The sequence below is a fragment of the Pinus tabuliformis genome, chromosome 3_2 (assembly GCF_031772625.1).
Source record: "Pinus tabuliformis cultivar Carrire ecotype Pingquan chromosome 3_2, CPIR1, whole genome shotgun sequence".
Lineage (NCBI taxonomy): Eukaryota > Viridiplantae > Streptophyta > Pinopsida > Pinales > Pinaceae > Pinus > Pinus tabuliformis.
The window spans coordinates 1118709426-1118728721 of NC_142302.1; positions in this window are offsets into that span (position 1 = coordinate 1118709426).

The window sequence follows — 19296 nt, forward strand, 5'->3', positions numbered from 1 at the left end:
CGTTTTTCGTCGTGAATTTTTAATGAGTCACGCGACAACAAACTCAATACCTTCATCAAAATTTTTAATGAGTTAGATGAAGAAAACTTAGGGTATCTTTTTCAGTTTAATGAGCAAGAAAAAGAGGGAAAAGAAAGACTCATCTCTTCTTCATAGTTTTACGAGCTCAAAGGAGGGAAAAAATCAGGGATTTTTCAATTTAAGAGTGAGAAAGTGTCCCAAGAAAGAAAGTGCTCTTGCTGCTGCTGTCTATTTTTAACGAGCCCAGTAACAAAAAGTCGAGATTTATTAGTTTTAACGAGCAAGAAAAAGTACCTAAAAGAATGCTCGGGTTATCTTTAGCAAGTTTAACAAGCAGCAAGACATAGCTTGAGATTTTTTTTTAGTTTAAAGAGTAAGAAAAAAGCGCCTAAAAAGAATGCTCCTTTAGTCTTTTTTAGTTTCTGAGTTGGAAAAAGATCAAAAATAGTTGCTCAGAGCATCATTGCATGTATTTAACGAGCGTAATGATGAAAACTCAGAGATGTTTATATTTTTTAAAGAGCAATAAAATATCACAAAAAGTGCTCTGACCATCGTCGCAAAGATTTAACGAGCTTAACGATGAAAACTCAGAGATGTTTATATTTTTTAAAGAGCAATAAAATATCCCTAAAAGTGCTCTATTGATCATGGTGTATGTTTAACGAGCCCCACAACAAAAAACTCAGAGATGTTTATATTTTTTAAAGAGCAATAAAATATCTCCAAAATTGCTCTAACTATTCTTCATTGTAGTAGTTTAACGAGCCCAAAGAAGGAGACTCTAGGTTTTTCGGATTAACGAGCAAGAAAAATTCCATAAAAAGAATGCTTGATCTTTCTCGATCTCATGCTTGACATTAGAAGGGTCTATGCCATGCATTTCCTCATAAGACCAAGTAAAAACATCGCGGAAGTCCCTAAACGGGTAGGTGAAACTCACAATTTCCTTAGGATTGTGATTGGGTCCACTCTGTATGCTTTCCACAATGCCTGTCATGACAGAAATATCGAGGAGCAATGTTTTTGAAATATTGCCCCTGTTTCCTTCCGAGTCCAAAGGTTGGATAGTCATATATGGTGAGGAAATGATTTCATGTGCGTCAGGTGATAGGATTTGAAGAGGCATCATGTCTGAATCAGATATCGAAACATGATGGTGTGAATCCTCCCAAGGTCGCTCTTCTAACCTCGTGATCTCTCTAATAGCTTCGTCCATCGGTAGGACTTGATTGAGTGGATCGAAAGAAAGAGCGGTTATGGGAGGGGCAGTGGTACCGTTGGCCGAAACCAAAGTGACCGGAGATTCAGATGCAAATTGAATGGCTTGGTAGGCCGATTCAGCTGGTGACAACGGCATTTTCTCTCCGTATGTGTCAATGTCTGAAGGAGCTAGTAGGATCCATGGATCGGTCTTTTCATGAGGAATAGATGAAAGCATATTGACCATCTGTGAAACCTACGGTGGCTGAAGAGGGAAACAACCCATGAGGGAAGAAGCCTTCAGTAGACCGGTACCTACACTGACGTAAGTATTAGTTCCACCTCCTACTAGGGGTTCAGAGCCACTTGGTAATGATGAATAATCAGGGGTGTAGAAAGACAACTAATCTACTGTAATAACCTTTCCATCCAATGGACATTGGATGATGCGAAAGACAGTAGATACGACGGCCGTCATGGCATATGTCCAACTGCGACCCAGCAACAGATTATAGTCGAGTTTCTTTTCCACGACTTCTACACCCACTGTTACTATTTTCCCAACCAAAGTGATGGGAAAACTGGCTAGGTATCCTTTTGGGATAAAGGTGTGGCCGTCGAAAGCTTTAAGGGAGTTCGATGGTGAGGATAGTGTTGGGGAACCCAGGGCGAGCTAACATGAAGCTGACATGATGCAAGTTGAAGCACCTTCATCGATGACAGTTCTGTGTATACCTTTACCTTTCGAAGTGATATGCACCTAAAATGCAAGTTGGTGAGAAAGGGGAGGTTTACACTTGTCCATGTCGAAAATAGCAAGCATGGAATCCATAGGGTCAATATCTTCGATAGCCGAAAGCAAAGATTTCCATTGGCTGGGGCATGTTTGTAATACTTCGAGCACCGACATAACCGATGGCGCTTGCGCCAAATCCTCTACGATATTGTAGTGTTGGGTGACACGTGCAGATGTATTGTGCATTGTGCGTCGAAGTTCCCCTTTTGGGGATCGAATTACAAAGTCCTCAACCGGCCTTTCGATATGCAAATTGGTGGGTGGCGATGGGATTTTACCTGAGGATGGTTCTGCTGCAGGAGCGATAGGAGCTCCATAAGATTTGGCTCTTGTGGTGAGATCTACCATTTTAAAATGTGTAAACGGCAGAAGATCCTTCACCAGTTGAAGGATGTTGTGAACCATCATTTCCCCTTGGCGTGGGTTGTTGTTGGTTTGCAATAAGATTTTGCTGTTGCTGAATGGGAAAGGGATTCCTAAGGACAACGAGGGTCTTACCAGTATCCCTTTTGGCAAGGTAATTTGTGCATTCTTGAAGCCGCGGACAATGCCAGGTTGCGTGGTCTTCAGCTCGGAGTTTGCAAGGAAATCTGGCAGGTGTATCCTTTTCATCAGCAGTAGGTGCAATGGCCTTCTGTTGTGGGTTGGGCTGCAGAAGTGCTTCAGGAATTCCATCGCTAATTTATCGAAGGTATTTACTGACACGCGTGGTAACTCAATATACCACTTTGCTACATTTCCAGTAAGGGTGCGGGGAAAAAGATGTAACCCGACACTATCATCGACCATGGAGTTAGAAACACTCCAAAGATGGTAGGTGGTGATATGGCTGCCCGGATCCTCCCCTTGCTTGCCATCGAACTTGGGAGTGTCCGTTGGTATTTTATGCGGGATCGGCGACCATTGTAAGTTGTGGTAGATGAGGTCGTTTGTCAGCTTATATAAGTCGGGAATATCCAACGTTGCCAAAAATGTCAAAGAGTTGGGTGCTCCTGACTCGGACCATGGTGATGATGGACGACCTGAGGAGCTCTATGCCCCTCCCATCAATTGGTTCCTGATAGTGTACATGGGTTGCATGGTGTAGCAATTGCTTTGCAGTACGGTGTTGTAGAGTGGATTTCCATGAGGATTTTGATACTGGGGTATGAAATTGCCCCTAGTATAAGTGGTTCCCCTTTAACTCATTTGAGTCTATAGTAGGGTGCCCCCATGGATTGGTTGGGAATCCCTTGTGGATTCCTGACCGAAACAAAACTAACCATTTGGCTTTGATTGGCAGAGGGAACACTCATGTCAATTAGCGACTGTCCATGCATGCCTGAGAACGGAGGGGGAACTATGATATTCCCTACCAGCATGTGCATATTGGGAACCCCCCAGATATCTGAATCTGGGGGTTGGAACTGTACATTGGCGACCGACCGTGTTGTTGGTAAACGGGAATCGCGCCCATAGTGCCGCATTGAGTGTTATATGGAGCACTATATGTGGCACTTGTTGAAGGTATGCATTGTGGCACCATAGGAGTGGAACCTGGCATCTGCTAGGTTCTACTTATAGAGGGTGTTATGTGAGTTTTCATACCTGGGACAAACGGGATAGCGGGATTCCACATTACTGGTGTTGTGATGACTGTCGACCGGGGAAGTGGTAGAGGACCAACAGTGTCTCTAAAATGCCACAACCCTTGAGTCATGAACTAGATAGATGGGAAAGTTCCACCAACTGAAGAAGGAAGTACAGGTACCATGGGAGCAATGATAGGATCCAACGGATTTGTAAGTAGAGTGTTAAAGTGACGAAGAAATCCTTCCGTGAAGAAATCCTCCAGCAAACTGGAATCGTCGGTCGTCCACACAGATCCTGTGTGAGACTTAGGAGACTAATTCCTCGAAGATGAGGAATCCAAGTTAGTGGAACTCGGCAGATCTTCCACAATGAGTGGAGGAAGTCCTAACAATTGTCTGGAGTGATGACAAGGGCCGAATGTAGCGACAATGACCATTAAGTTTTATCAAATCAATTTTAATGTGATATTATTTAAAGTCTTGAAAATGACAGCACTCAGGTACCTAAAAATAAAGAATACACTAAATATATCAATCAACAAATAGAGGGAAAGTAGCTCATCTGATAAGCACCGATCACTAGAGATGAAACCCAGTATCTCAATGAATAACAGAGAAGGATGGCCAAATGTACGGTTACGGTTACTTTAGAGCTTCGCCTGAACCTTAGATTGAGGGGCCAAGTACTCTCGTGAAGATGAGCACCCTCCCAAAAACTGAAGACAAAGTAGATCCGTCCATTTTAGGTACCAGGACAGCCCGTCCCAGTCACCTTGTGTAAGTACCTAGAAGTTTTGGCCACTAGAGATACCTCAAATCACAGACATTACCAGGGGGGACATAGTCGTAGACAGCATGCTGTGTGGGCAGGAAACCTGAGTCCCCGACTCAGTTCCGAAATCCCCGAAGGGACCCCCAATACACAGAATGCCCAAAGGATTTGTAAGAGAAGGTGGGCTACCTTCAGTTACAGTCCGATGGTGTCTCATATTTTGCTCCGTTGTTAGCAGAGTGGTCCTGGTAATATGAGTGAAGAAGGATTTTTCACTCGTTAACTACACTAGTTTTGGTTTTCAATCTTGGGCAGTTCACTCACATGCATATCCCAAGATCCTAACCTAGCTAATGTTGGTTTTCTCACAAGAGTAACTGATTGATTTTAATGTAAATTTTAGTGTACTTTATTATTTGTCTTCGGTAGGGGTGTTGACGTATGAATATGGTGAGACTCTTGACTCAATAAATCATCCAGAACAATGCTCTGAATTTTTTTTCAATTTCTTATGCAAACAAGTCTTATTCTACATATTAATCTTTTCACATATTCATGGATTCGTCTGTGCATCTAAAGCCATTCAACACTTGCATAACCAAAAGATTCTTTTCCCAATATTTCCTAACAATTGCTGAAAACCAAAATGAAGCAGCTTACAACTATTTCGACAGAAGGATGAATACAATTTATCAATCTTTCTTTCAAAAAAAAATGTACTTTAAGAGAGAAAAACTAATTTTTTTTCCTAAAAATGAGTTTTCAAGACACCAAATTTGTTAACATAATATAGTTGCAGATCTTACTTTATCCCATGAGAAAATTCTGCCCCCCCCCCTTTTGGTCCACATAATCTACTGGAAGTCATGGAAATGGGAGACTAAGGCTCCGTTTCAGTGTAAACAGAGAGTTAGTTGGGCCACTAACACTCCTTGTACATAGGCACAGTGCTTTATAAAGCTCTGTTTAGCCTGACAACCTACGTTAGTGAGGGAAATAGCTCAAACAAAGGGCCTTTAGGATCAATTTCTAAAGAGAATGCAAACTAGTAGGATGTAACAAGATAGTTGGTGGATCAGAAAAGGATTTGAAGAAGTAGGAATCTCTTAGAAGAAAGAGAAGAACTAAGAGAAGTCTGGGTAAACCGGGAACTAGATGTATAGTCCCCAGCGGAGTCGCCAATTCTACTATGGGGTAAAATGCACGGTGTATGTAAGATTAAAACTACCCTCAAAGGCCTTCCCAGGACCTTAGACAGATTGTAAGATTATCTACAAAAGCTACCAAGTTACACACATGTTAATCTATCAAACATAAATTGACAAGGTATGGAAAGAGGATCACCTTTAGTTCCTTCTAGATTTGTTTGGAGATCTCTATGAGGCAAGAAGAACTCCTTCAAGGCTGGCTCCAAGACAATTCGTGCACAAAGGACAAGGTAACCAATCATAGCATATGCTCTTGAAAACTGAAGTAAGAATGCACAATAAACATATATTAGTGTATAACTTAACTACTCATCTCGACAAGCATCAAAATGAACAAATCAATGAACAACATTACCGACACTATGGACTAGGGAACACAACTACAGTTCTATATTTATAGTGGAAGAGTGATTACAACCATCTGTTGTATCAGCCTTCCCTTGCCCCTTCTTCCTCTTTCTCTCTCCCTCTTTCAGCTCACTTCTTCAAGTATATGACAATTCACAATAGCTTAATGGGCTATCCTTCCAAATGCTCTGACCCCTTTCACAATGGCCCTCTCGCTGCTTATGTAGTAATCAAATTAGGGCTGCCAAGCTCCTCCTAGAGTTCATTAGGGAAAAAGCCATGAACCTGCCCTGTTTTCAAGCTTTTTCCCATTTGCCTTCATTCTCAGATTGGAATTTCCCCAAATAATTCGATTTTTGGAGTTTCCTTGCTTTTCTTGAGCAAATTTAGGGATAAATATCTAGATATTTGTGAGCAGATTCGTTGGCTTGACCCATTGAACTTCCCTTAGGTTCACTAAAGCTCCCCTTGGTCTAACAACTTGAGTTAGTAGGGTGACTATCGCTCCTCTATGCTTGGTAACAAGCTTTATAAAGCAGGTTAGCAGTGTGTAGAGAGCGTTAGTGTGGAATCAAGGCCTGCAATTATGGTTTTTGCTTCAGTCATCTTGTCTTTCACCTCAGAGTTGATGAGGAGGTCATTTTTTCCTATAACATCTAGCCCCAAAACTGTCCTTTGGGGATCACGTTCCCAATAGCTAGACATGCTAAGACTTGCCAAGCGCCAACACGTGCCAAGTGCCAATGTGTATTAGGGAGTGATACACATGTTATGAAGTGGAAGAGCATGCCGAAGAGTGCTAAGGTGTGCTAGAGAGTGCTAATTCATGTTGAGGAGTGTTATTCAGTACTAGGGAAACACAAGGGAGCACTAGGTAAAAATGCATGGAAGTGAATGAATATGAGGGTGTGTCAATGAGTGTCAACGAGTGCTAGCTGGCATGCCAAGGAGGGAGTGACAAGGTATGTTATGCACTGGTAAGGCATGTTAGGGAAGATCAGGGCATATTAAGAAGTGCCAGAGTGTGCTAGGGAGTTCCAGCGTGTGTTAACATGTGCCAAATAGTGCCAAGGCATGACAAATGCTAAGGCAAGCTAGGATGTGCAGGGTGTCGGGGTATGCCAATATTTTCAAGGATTGTCAAGGAAACATAAGGAAGAACCAAGCTAGAATGCAAGGAAATGAACACATAAGAGGGTTAATAAGTTGAGGCTTTATCTTTTACAAAAGAGGCATGCTAGGCACACTAATAATAGTTTCTAATACATGCCAAGTTCCAATGTGTGCCAAATTCTAATGTATGTTAATGCATGCCAAAGTGTTCCAGGGCATGCTAAGGACTACAGGGCATGCCAACACATGCTAGGAGAGTGTTATGTTATGCTAGGGTTTGCCAACATGTGCTTGGGCATCCTAGTCATGACAATATGTTCTAGGTACAAAGATGTTCCAAGACATTCGAGGTGCCAAGGAATCTTAGTGTGTGCCAAAACGTGTTAAGATGTGCCAAGAGCGTTGAGGAGTGGTAGGTCTCTCTCATTAATAGAATTTTCAGAGATTAATTATGTATTAAATAATATAGTTCCTACACACACCAATGGAACTTTATCTAAAGGGAATTTGTTGGATAATAAACCTAATAGAGATGAATCATGCATTGACTCATAGGGAAATTATATTCTCATTACTTGAGGGAAATGATAAACACTAATTACTTCTTAACAAATTCACTGACTCTAACCACTATGGCCTTGGACACAATGAAAAATACTCCACGATAATGGTCTTAAATCATTATGTTTTGACAAAAAATATAGTAGCATGCACATCACGTCATCAAATGCTCATTGGAATGATCAATGATGACAAACATTTTTTTTACCATCACCAAAAGTAACCAAAAAGAGCATTGGTGAGGGTCAATAAAAGATCGTCACTAGAATTGTCACCAAAGAAAGAATTAGTGACGAGCCTTTAACAACACTCACCAAAATTGTCACTAAAATGGCTTTGGTGACAAACCTTAAAGAACCATCACTATATGCACTTACAACAACTCTTTTTTAAGGACTGTCACCATATGCGACATTGGTGACAGACCTTAAAGGTCCGTCACAGGCATTCCCCTCACCAACGACCTTTTTTATTGTAGTGATTAGTGGAAGTTATTTTTCAAGGAAAAATACCTTCGAGAAAGAATAAGAAGTCTAGATTCAATTTAAGCCTCAAGGGGGTGCTCCCTGATCCAAGATCTTTTACTTACAGATGCATCGAAATTACCTATAACAGATTTAATTAACCATGGAACTTAAAAGCACATAAAAAATGCAGAAAATAATTAGAAGAACACAAAAAACCATGACACAATGATTTGATTATGGAGTTTGTCCAGTTTGGACTACGTCTCCGGGCCCTACTCAATAGCGGGGAGGCCTTCTTTGGATTAGTGGCATAAAAGAGATAAAGGTACAACAACAAGCAATTACAACCCTTATACCTCCAAGTTGATAAATGGGAAGAGAATAGAGAGCTCAACATTGAAAACAGACAGAACCACTAAACTCCTGGCGAAAAATAGTGCAAAAACTCCTATCCAAACTCCCAATTTGGATAATTAGGCATTCTGTAACCTTCTCGGAACTTCCCTGCTACTCAAGGCAAGGTTTCAGCTTGCTGCCAAGGCCAGGGTCTGTTGTATGCAATAAAATCTGTATATTCAGCCAGTCCTCTCCTCCTTGTCTTTCATGGACACAACAATCATATATATAAGATCATGGCGACATCCCTCAAAATCGAGCAGTTCCAACATAATACCCAAGGTTAGCAGGTGGAAGGATTCATGGAAACAACCCTTCCGTAATATAAAATCCAATGTCTAATAAAGCAACCCATTACAACAATGCATGAGTCTCAGTGATGGGTTTATCGGCGCTTCCAACTTATCGACAGACAATCCAAGCCCGAACACAGCCATCCTGCAATAACTACAGATCTGACAGGAGTATTCACCATATTCCATAATCTTTCACATCTGGCACTCCCATCACATTATGGAAACCCGCATGAAACCCTCGACGCACTGGTTAGCACTTTGCAACATCTACGGAACTGTTGGGTTTATTAATCATGATATATAGTATATCAGGTCTAGGCCCCTTATTGCAGTATCGCAATCGGCACCCACTGTGAAATCACAATTGGAACTTTGTCTCGAACCACATCATAAGCACCAGCTCTTTTGTGCGATTGTGATATGCGATGTATATTGCAATGCATATAAGTCATGCCGAGGCCGATTCGTATCTCCTCCGGCCTGCGATATGTGATATTGCAATCACAGGCGAGAAAGTGAAGGGTCAATTCTTCCTCAAGTGCTCCTCCCTTTCACCGATATGTGATATGTAGGGTCCAGTGGCATCCTACCATGTGGCACTTCCTTATTCGCTGAAAATATGTCATGTCATCTTCTCCTTGCTACCTAGACAAGCAAACTCAAACTTTGACTTGCTGTAACTTTGTCATCTGGACTTGGATTTGAGTGTCATTCGCATCGTTGGAATCAAGATGATGAGCACTTTGATCTGATTCTAAGCTTATCGAGATTCCACTACTTTAATTTTTAAGCCTTTTGTCATGCCACTGGTACTTTTCTGAAGATCCACCTGGATCATTCCTCCCCACTAAGAGCTTTTGGACCACCAAAAGACTTTTCAATCAATTGGTAAGTGAGGAAATTACTCCCTCACGTTTTCCTTCTCCATCCATCGAGCTTTTCTTGGATGCATTCCTTTGATGCCAACATGGATGTACTCCACGCCTCCCCGTTGTGAAGTTCTGGTCCTCCAGTCGAGTATGATATCTTCGGGCAAGTTATCTAGATACTCGAGTGAAAAATCATCCACTGTATGATTCTGTGCTACCTACTCGGTATCCATAATCAATGGAGGTTCATAAAGCTTTAGGTTTTCCACATTTACCACGGAGTACATTTGCATATAAGCAAGCAAGTCAAGATGAAAAGCATTGTCTCCAATATTTGCCAATATGGTGAAGGGACCATACCTAATGTGTCTCAATTTATTCACTTCTCCCCTCATTCTATATTTTCTGATATGGAACCATACCTTGTCCCCAACTTGAAACATATGGTCAACTCAGTGCTTATCATGTTGAGCTTTATACCGAGCTTGACTCTTCTCCAACTACTCATGCACTGCCCAATGAATTATCTGTATCGACTGAATGAAATTTCATGGCTTGTCCCTATCATCTCATCCATTTCCATCTTCCTCTTTCCCAAAAACTATGTCCAAGGGATCTATGGGTAGATAGCCAAAACATGTCTCAAACGATGAACTCTGTGTAGATGAATGTGCTACTCGATTGTACGCATGTTGCACATAAGGAAGCTTCTCATCCCACAACTTGGGATGTTTCCCACAATAGCCTTGCAACAAGTGTACCACGGTACAGTTGACAACCTCTGTCTGTCCATCAGTTTTTGGATGAAATGTTGTACTTCTTTTCAGCTTGGTGTTCATCATTCTCCACAAGCTGGTCCAAAACTCCCCAAGAAAGCAGGAGGCTCAATTTGACACAATAGATTTGGGCAACCCAAAATGGACCCAAACATGCTGAAAGAAAAGAAAAGAATTTTTCTCAACAGTGACCTGCTTTTTAAAAGGCATTAAAATACACATTTTATAAACCTATCCACAATGACATACAAATATTCATGACCTTTCCTAGACATAGGTAAAACTCCTAAAAAGTACATGGACACACTTTACCATGATTGAATTAGAATAGGGAGTGGTGTGTAGAGCCCAAGTTTTCTATTAGAGGGCTTTGAAACAGAACACGACACAAAACGCTTTACAAAGCGAGTCACGATGTTTTTCATATGAGGCCAAAAACAAAACCTCTATAAATGACGTAAAGTTTTCTCAATGCCAAAATTACCAAACACCAGAGAGGTATGCGCCTCTCGGATTACATGAACCCTTTCATCACTGGGTATACACAATTTTCCAAGGTGGTACAATAGATTTCCCTGCAAGTAATAATTGTCCATCGGCGATCCATGAGTCAGTTTTGCATAAATTTATTTAAAGTCATTATCATTCGCATATTGTTCAGCATAATTTTCTATTGACAAAGAAACATTTTGAAAAACTATAGATGCAAAAATAGGAGGGTGAGAAAGCATATCTGCTACTTTGTTGTTGGCGCCCTTCTTATATTTTATTACCAAATGAAACTATTGGAGGAATCCCATCCATCTGAAGTGATGGGCTTGCTGAAGCTTGGTCTATGACTGAAGATACTGCAAGGGTTGATGATCCATGTGGATGATGGTCTCCTTGCCAATCAGATAGTGTTTCCACTTCTTTACACTCTGAACCAAGGCGTACAACTCCCGGTTATATGTAGGATGATTCACAACAACCTGGGAGAAAGTTTCCAAATGGTAACAAAATGGCTTTCTTTGTTACATCAATACAACACCCATGATATATCCACTGACATCTGTTTTAATTTCAAAATGTTGTTGAAGGTCTAATAAGGCTAGCACCGGTGTCATGATGATCTTCTCTTTCAGTGTATCAAAGGATTTTTGCTATTTTCCTCCCCACTAAAAGGCCAGCTTCACACTAGTCAAGGTGTGCAAGGGGGCTGTGATAATGGAGAGGTTTGCTATGAACCTTCTCCAATATTGAACCGAGCCCATAAAACTTCAGACTTCTATGACATTCATTGGCTCAGGCCACTTCATTATCACCTCCACTTTAGAGGGATTTATCCTTAAGTGCCCATTACCGAAAATATGGCCTAAATAAATTAGAGAAGTCTTTTCAAATTCACACTTTGAAAGTTTCAAATATAATTTCTCTTTCTTCAAAACATAAAGCACTTTCTTTATGTGACACATATGTTCCTCCCATGTCCTACTATACACAAGAATATCGTCCAAATACAGGAGAACAAAATGATCAAGAAATGGCTGAAATAAATCGTTCATTACCCTCATGAACGTGGTTGGAGTGTTACATAGTCTGAATGGCATCACCATTCATTTGAATAGCCCCTACGTGGTTTTGAACGCAGTTTTCCACATGTCTTGCTCTGCAATTCTCACTTGGTGGTAACCACTACACAAATCCAAATTCGTAAAATAAAGAAAATTTTCAATTGATCTAACAATTCACCAATACGAGGGAGAGGGTATCGAGTCTTCACCGTGATCTTGTTCAACACCCTGTAATCCACACACATTCTCCATGTGTCGTCTTTCTTGGGCACCAACACAATTAGTAAGCCGCAAGGAGAAGAACTTTGTTTAATGACTCCCTGATATAACAGTTCTTGCACCTATTTCTTGATCTCCTCCATCTTGATAGAAGCCATCCTGTACATGCCAACATTTGATAAAGGAGCATCCTATTGCAAATGGATCTCACGTTGGATTTCCCATTTAGGGGGAAATCCTCTCGGTTCCTGAAACAATTCATCATAGTCAAAAAAAATTTCAAATAATTCCTTCTTATGATCAAGATCACAACCTATGAAAGCATCAACCGTCTCGGCTTCTTTCTCCCTCACTACCATGAGCATGCACCCTTTACTAGAATTAATTTGTCTTTTAATCTGCCATGCACTGACAAGGCTAGCACTAACTTTTATGTGATGAGATATGACTATATATTCTACCCCATCCTTGGTGAGGTGGTATTTGTTTTCATGTTGAAAAAAAATGAAATTTTTGTATAAATATGGGCTTCCCAAGATGATTCCACAGATGTCCAAAGGTACTACATCTAACTCTACCTCATTAACTAATTTAGAAGCAATAACAAACTTGGCCCTACACTACTTGGTAACCTGCAATTTGGCTTTATCGTTTACCCAACCAAGTGGGTATGGACTCGGATGAGGTTTAGTTTCAAGGCCTAGCCTTTTTACTAAGGAATCTAAGATTAAGTTTGCTTGGGAACCTAAATCAAATAGAGTTTCCACCTGTGTATGCTTTATGACAACTCTAATGTGGAACAACTCAATTCTCTTTTGCTCACGACTCACAAGTTCATTCAAATAACTAGTGCTTGTGACTGAATCAAAACTATCATTAATAGAAAGAGTACATTTTGCGCCCATGACTATGATCAATGTTTTATTGAGGGAATCCGATCCAAGGTCCTGTGTTGTTGCCACTGTCTTCTTCTTCCCCTTTCCACCGAATCTCTTCGGTCTTAGTTCCAGATGCAACTTCCAGCATTGGTCCTCATCACACCCATCCTTCTTGTAGTGAGTGCATGATGGTGTTTCTTCATCCCCCTTCTTGGCAGCGACGGTCTTCTTATTCTTCCATTTTCCTTTCTTCTGGAATTTTCCATGATGAGGTTTGAATGGAATCTTCTTGGTTTGGTCATCTCGATCATTCTTGCCTCGACTTTCATGATGTATAGCTTAAACGCTGGCCATATCAATTGAAGTAGGTTCAAATAGTAATAATGAGTGTTTTATGTAACTATGAAGTGCACCTATGTACTTAGTTACAGTTTTGGGCGCATCTAATGAGATGCCCAGATTCAGTGTTTGTTTCTGAAATTCCTACGTGAAGCTCTGTACATTCTAGCCCTTACCTTGCCTTAAGTATTTCCAGTCCATAAATTCCTTTTTCTTATAACCCAGAGGGTAGAATTGGTCCTTTAATATAGAAATAAAGCTAGACCAAGAGGAAAAAAGGTTACCTGACTTCATGCTTCCCTTCTGTAACTTGCTCTCCCACCAAATGAGGGGAGTGCCACTCAGCCGAAGAGATGCTAACTGGACTTTCGCCCCATCTTCTTCGATCTACTGGATTCAGAAGTAAACCTCTATCTGCCTTATCCAGTTATTGAGTTTTTATGCACTACATTCTCCATTGTACATGGGTAGGTCTAACTTCACATCTAACTTGAAGAACGATTTCTTGGAGGTTTGTTTGGAATTTCTATGAGAGTGATGAGAACTATCACTGGAAGAAGGAGAGGGAGGAGGATCTTCTCCACCACCTTCCTGATTTGCTGATTCATGATCATCTGTATCCTTATTCTCATGCCCAAGTGCCTTCTCATAATCTGCGAACAACTTGTCTACTTTTCCTGTTATATTATAGAATACCTTTCGGAAATTTTGTTCCTCTTCCCAATGAGCTTCTTCATTGGCCATGTTTCTTCTTTGATGTGCATGTCTTGCTTCAGGATCAAAGGAGTTAAGTGTTCCTTCTCCTTTTCGCAACTTGTTCTGAGTTAGCATAAACTCATGCAATTCGCATCTACAAAGACTTGCTCTGATACCAAACTTGATCCAAGATCTTTTACTTACAGATGAATCAGAATTACATATAACAGAGTTAATTAACCATGGAACTTAAAATCACATAAACAATGTGGAAAATAATCAGAAGAACACAAAAAACCATGACACAATGATTTGATTACGAAGTTCGTCCAGTTTGGACTATGTCTCTGGGCCCTGCTCAATAGTGGGGAGGCCTTCTTTTTATTAGTGGCATAAAAGAGATAAAAGTATAGCAACAAGAAATTACAACCCTTTTACCTCCAAGATGATAGATGGGAAAAGAATAGGGAGCCCAACTTTGAAAACAGATAGAACCACTGAAATCCTAGCAAAAAATAGTGCAAAAACGCCTATCCAAACTCCCAATTTGGATAATCGAGCCTTCTGCAACGTTCTCGGAACCTGCCTGCTACTTAAGGCAAGGTTTCAGCTTGCTGCTAGGGTCAAGGTCTGTTGTATGCAATAAAATCTATGTATTCCAGCCAGTCCTCTCCTCCCTGCCTTTCTCTGACATAACAATCATATATATAAGATCATGTTGACATCCCTCACAATCAGGCAATTCCAACATAATACCCGAGGTCAGCAGGTGGAAGGATTCATGGCAACAATCCCTCTATAATAGAAAAGACAATGTCTAATAAAGAAACCTATTACAACAATGCATGAGTCTGGGCATCGGGTTTATCGACGCTTCCAACTTATCAGCAGACAATCCAAGCCCAGACACAGGCATCCCATGATAACTACAGATCCGACAGGAGTATTCACCGTATGCCATAATGTTTCGTGTCTGCACTCCCATCGCATTATTGCAATTAGCGTGAAACCTTCGACGCACTGGTTAGCACTTTGCAACATCTACGGGCCCGCCGGGTTTATTAATCATGATATATAGTATATCGGGTCTAGGCCCCTTATCACAGTGTCGCAATCAACACTCATCGTGAAATTGCGTTCGACACTTTGTCCCAAATTGCATCGCAAGCACCAGCCGTTTTGTGCAATTGCGATATGTGATGTATATAACATCACATCTAAGTCCTGCTGAAGCCGATTCGTAACTCCTCTGGCATGTGATATGCGATATTGCAATCACGGTTGGTAACGCCAGGGGCCAATTCTTCCTTAAGTGCTCCTCCTTTTCGACGATATGTGATATTCGGGGTCTAGTGGCATCCTACCACATGGCGCTCCCTTATTCGCTGAAACTATGCCATGTCATCTTCTCGCTGCTACCTGGACAAGTCAAACTAAAAATTTGACTTGCTTTAACTTTGTCATCTGGACTCGGATTTGAAAATTATTTAAATTGGTAGATACAAGAAAATATAAAAATGGAAAATTTGGGAGCTCAAGTGACTTGAGATCTTTCTTTTGATTCAGTATCATCCTTTGCCTTGATCCTAGATAATTCAACAAAAGGTGTATTATCTTTCTTTGAGTAAATGCTAGTTGCAAAACTACTCTAATTAGGTGGAAAAGAATTTAGTACACATATAGTCATCTCAAAATCTATAAAAGTCTCTCCAGGCCCTTGCAACTAGTCTCTTATTTGTGAGATCTTCATCACATAGGTGGCCATGTCTTCATCCTTTAATTTGCTTATTCTATATAGTTGATTCCTTAAGGAAATATTTTGACCTTGTGTACTTATAGAGTACAACTTTACCAACTTATCATACATAGCCTTCTATGTGTTCAATAGGAAACAAAGGGAACAAGATGATATTTTACTGGTTCCATAATAATTCATTGTGCTCTTACTTTCCCCTTCTTGTATTTTTCCAACTCTTGAGTCTTGTCTTTAGTAGGTTCAACTACTTCTCCAAAAGACATACTCCATGACTTCATTCTTTGCGAGTGCCAAATCAATCCTTTTCTTCCATGCTAGGAAATTTGCTAACCTAACCAACATGTTTCTTTCCTTGAAAAATGTAGCCATGTTATAAGTGGATTTAGACATTGAAGACAATATAACTCTTACCAAGGGTCCTCCTTGATGATGTCTCCAACTATCTTAATGCTTTCAAGAACTTTAAGGAGACTTCAACAATTCCCTAGAATGATGATTTCTAGGATTTCTTCAACAATGGTGTCTTCGAACAAATTCAAAGAGTGCAAGATAATACCAATATTTCTTGATGCTTCCTACTGTTCAAGATGATGCACTAGAGAATCTATAATAAAGACATTTTCTTCCTTCCTTTGATGATGAGGTCTTCTTCAATGAAGGCTTGATGTAGTAATCCTCCTTCTAGGTCAATAGATCTTCTTTTTCTTTCCTTTTGTCCTTTTTCAAATGATTCCCCTTGACAAACCCTTCAAGATGATCCTTTAGTTGAATTTTTCTTTTTCATCCAAGCTCTTATACCATGTTGGAGTAGGGAAGCTATTAGTTCAAATTCCCCTTAATCTTAATAATTATTATGATTTTTTAGTTATCTTCTTATGTTCCTTTATTAGAACTTTTCATCAAAGAATTATTAAGAGAAAAAACAATAAATCAATGGACACAAAAATTAGGCTCCAAGCCAGGGAAAAACCACTCCAAGGGTAAATCTGGAAATAATCTCTTCTCTTCTTATAGAATCTACTTCAAATGAGAAAACCAAAACCTAAACCCTAGACCAAGATATTCTCGAATCACCAATTCATCCCTCGAGGAATCCCTTCCAATTAGTTCACATATCAACCAAATCAATGAGGATTAAATATGCTTCAAGGAGCTTCCAACTACAAATTTCGACCCCCAACTTCGACTTGCAATTTCCGGCCTTCTAGAAGTTGCATAAACCCTAAAATTCGCACGTGTGAGAGAATAGAGTCAAAAAAAAAAACTTTCTTTCTTCTTATTGGTTTCTCCTTCCTTCCTAGACCTTTGCTCTTGATTTTGCCTTTTTCCCAGCTTCAAATTGAACTTCTTCTTTAGAGAGACCGAATTGGTGCTAAATAATGTTGATGTTTCTTCTATTTATACACATGTGTGGGGTTTGAATACCCTCTTTTAGGCCGACATATCACTACTAGGACCGACTTGTGCTTGTAGGCTCATAGAAATTTCTAGACTCAAAATCAACATCTTTTACATGTTACAAGTTGCCCGATAGGGTCTTATAAAATTGACAAGGCCTCTCTTGACTGAAAAAAAATATTATTATGACATGACAAACCCTAGAATCATGAAGAACATGCCTGACCTAGATGGCCATCAAAATGGAGCATGAAACCCATGCTTAAAATAATATATATATCTATATATATATATATATATATATATATATATATATCTATATATATATATATATATATATATATATATATATATATATATATATATATATATATATATATATTTCTTTTTTCTTGTAACATAAGATATACATAATGATTGGAATACATTGACAATTATGAAGACCAAAACTAGTTATATTTTCCAACATTCCTCAATTAGTTTGGTGAAGAAGGGATACATCACAGTTTGGTGATGGAGGGATACATGACTCTGCTCTTCAAGAGTCGAGGACCACGGGCTTCATCCATCATAAGAGAACTTCCACATATATCGCCCTCATTCCTGAAAACAACTCTACAAAGGGTTTCATTGACTTCTAGTCTATTTTCCTGTGCAACATCATTTACAAAATGATTTCAAAGACTATTGCTGGTCGTATGCATAGAACTCTCTCACGCTACATCACCCCAGAACAACATGGTTTTCTCCTAGACAGACTCATCCATGATCCTGTGACAAATGCACAGGAAGGAATGCACTCGATTCACACCAAACATCTTGAAGCTGCTACACTATAGATTGATCTTTGAAAATCATGTCACTGTCTGGACTCGAGTTTTCTCCGACTCGTCCTTATCAAGATTGGTTTACACCCTAGATGTGTTAATTGGATTATGGCTTGTGTGGATAATGTAAACTATGTTGTCATTATTAATGGGTATCCAACAAGGTTCTTCCGGGCTGGCAGGGGTCTCTGACAAGGATGTTCACTATCCCCTCTTTTATTCACTCTTGTCATGGACTCTCTAAGTTTGCATATTAAAAAAGCGGTCCTGGAGGATCAATTTCAACCACTGAAGATGGGAAATAACATTAACATTTCACATAACCTTTTTGTTGACGACATTCTTATTATGGGTATGCTCTGTCATTTTTCTTGGTTATACCTTTTTCACATTTTCAGTAGATTTTCTAATGCATCTGGATTGCACATGAATGTTAATAAATCTATTATATATCATGGACAATCTGACATGGAGATTGTTGCATATATCAAAGATTTATTTGGTATTGAGGCAAGGCCTATACAAAATGGTTTGATAATATCTTGGCTATCGCATCAAACCCACTTACTACAGAATCGCTGATTGGCAATGGCTTGCTGATTGATTCGTCAAAAGGATCTCTGGCTGGGAGTTTAGATGCCTGTCTTTAGGGGGACGGGTTATCCTCACACAAGTTGTTCTGTTGCAATTGGGGGTCTATTGGGCTCATCTCTTCCATATCCCTGCTTCCATCATTAACAATCTAAACCGCCTCATGGCAAACTTCATTTGGGGGGGAAGCCCAAATGGGAAAAAATATCACTTGACCAAATTATCAAACATCACTCTCCCAAAGGGTATGGGTGGTTGGGGAATCATGGACCGTCAACTCTTTTTTAAGGACCGTCACCATATGCAACATTGGTGACGGACCTTAAAGGTCTGTCATAGGCATTCCCCTCACCAATGACCTTTTTTATTGTAGTGATTGGTGGAAGTTATTTTTCAAGGAAAAATACCTTTGAGAAAGAATAAGAAGTCTAGATTCAATTTAAGCCTCAAGAGGGTGCTCCCTGATCCAAGATATTTTACTTACAGATGCATCGAAATTACCTATAACAAATTTAATTAACCATGGAACTTAAAAGCACATAAAAAATGCAGAAAATAATTAGAAGAACACAAAAAACCATGACACAATGATTTGATTATGGAGTTTGGCCAGTTTGGACTACGTCTCTAGGCCCTGCTCAA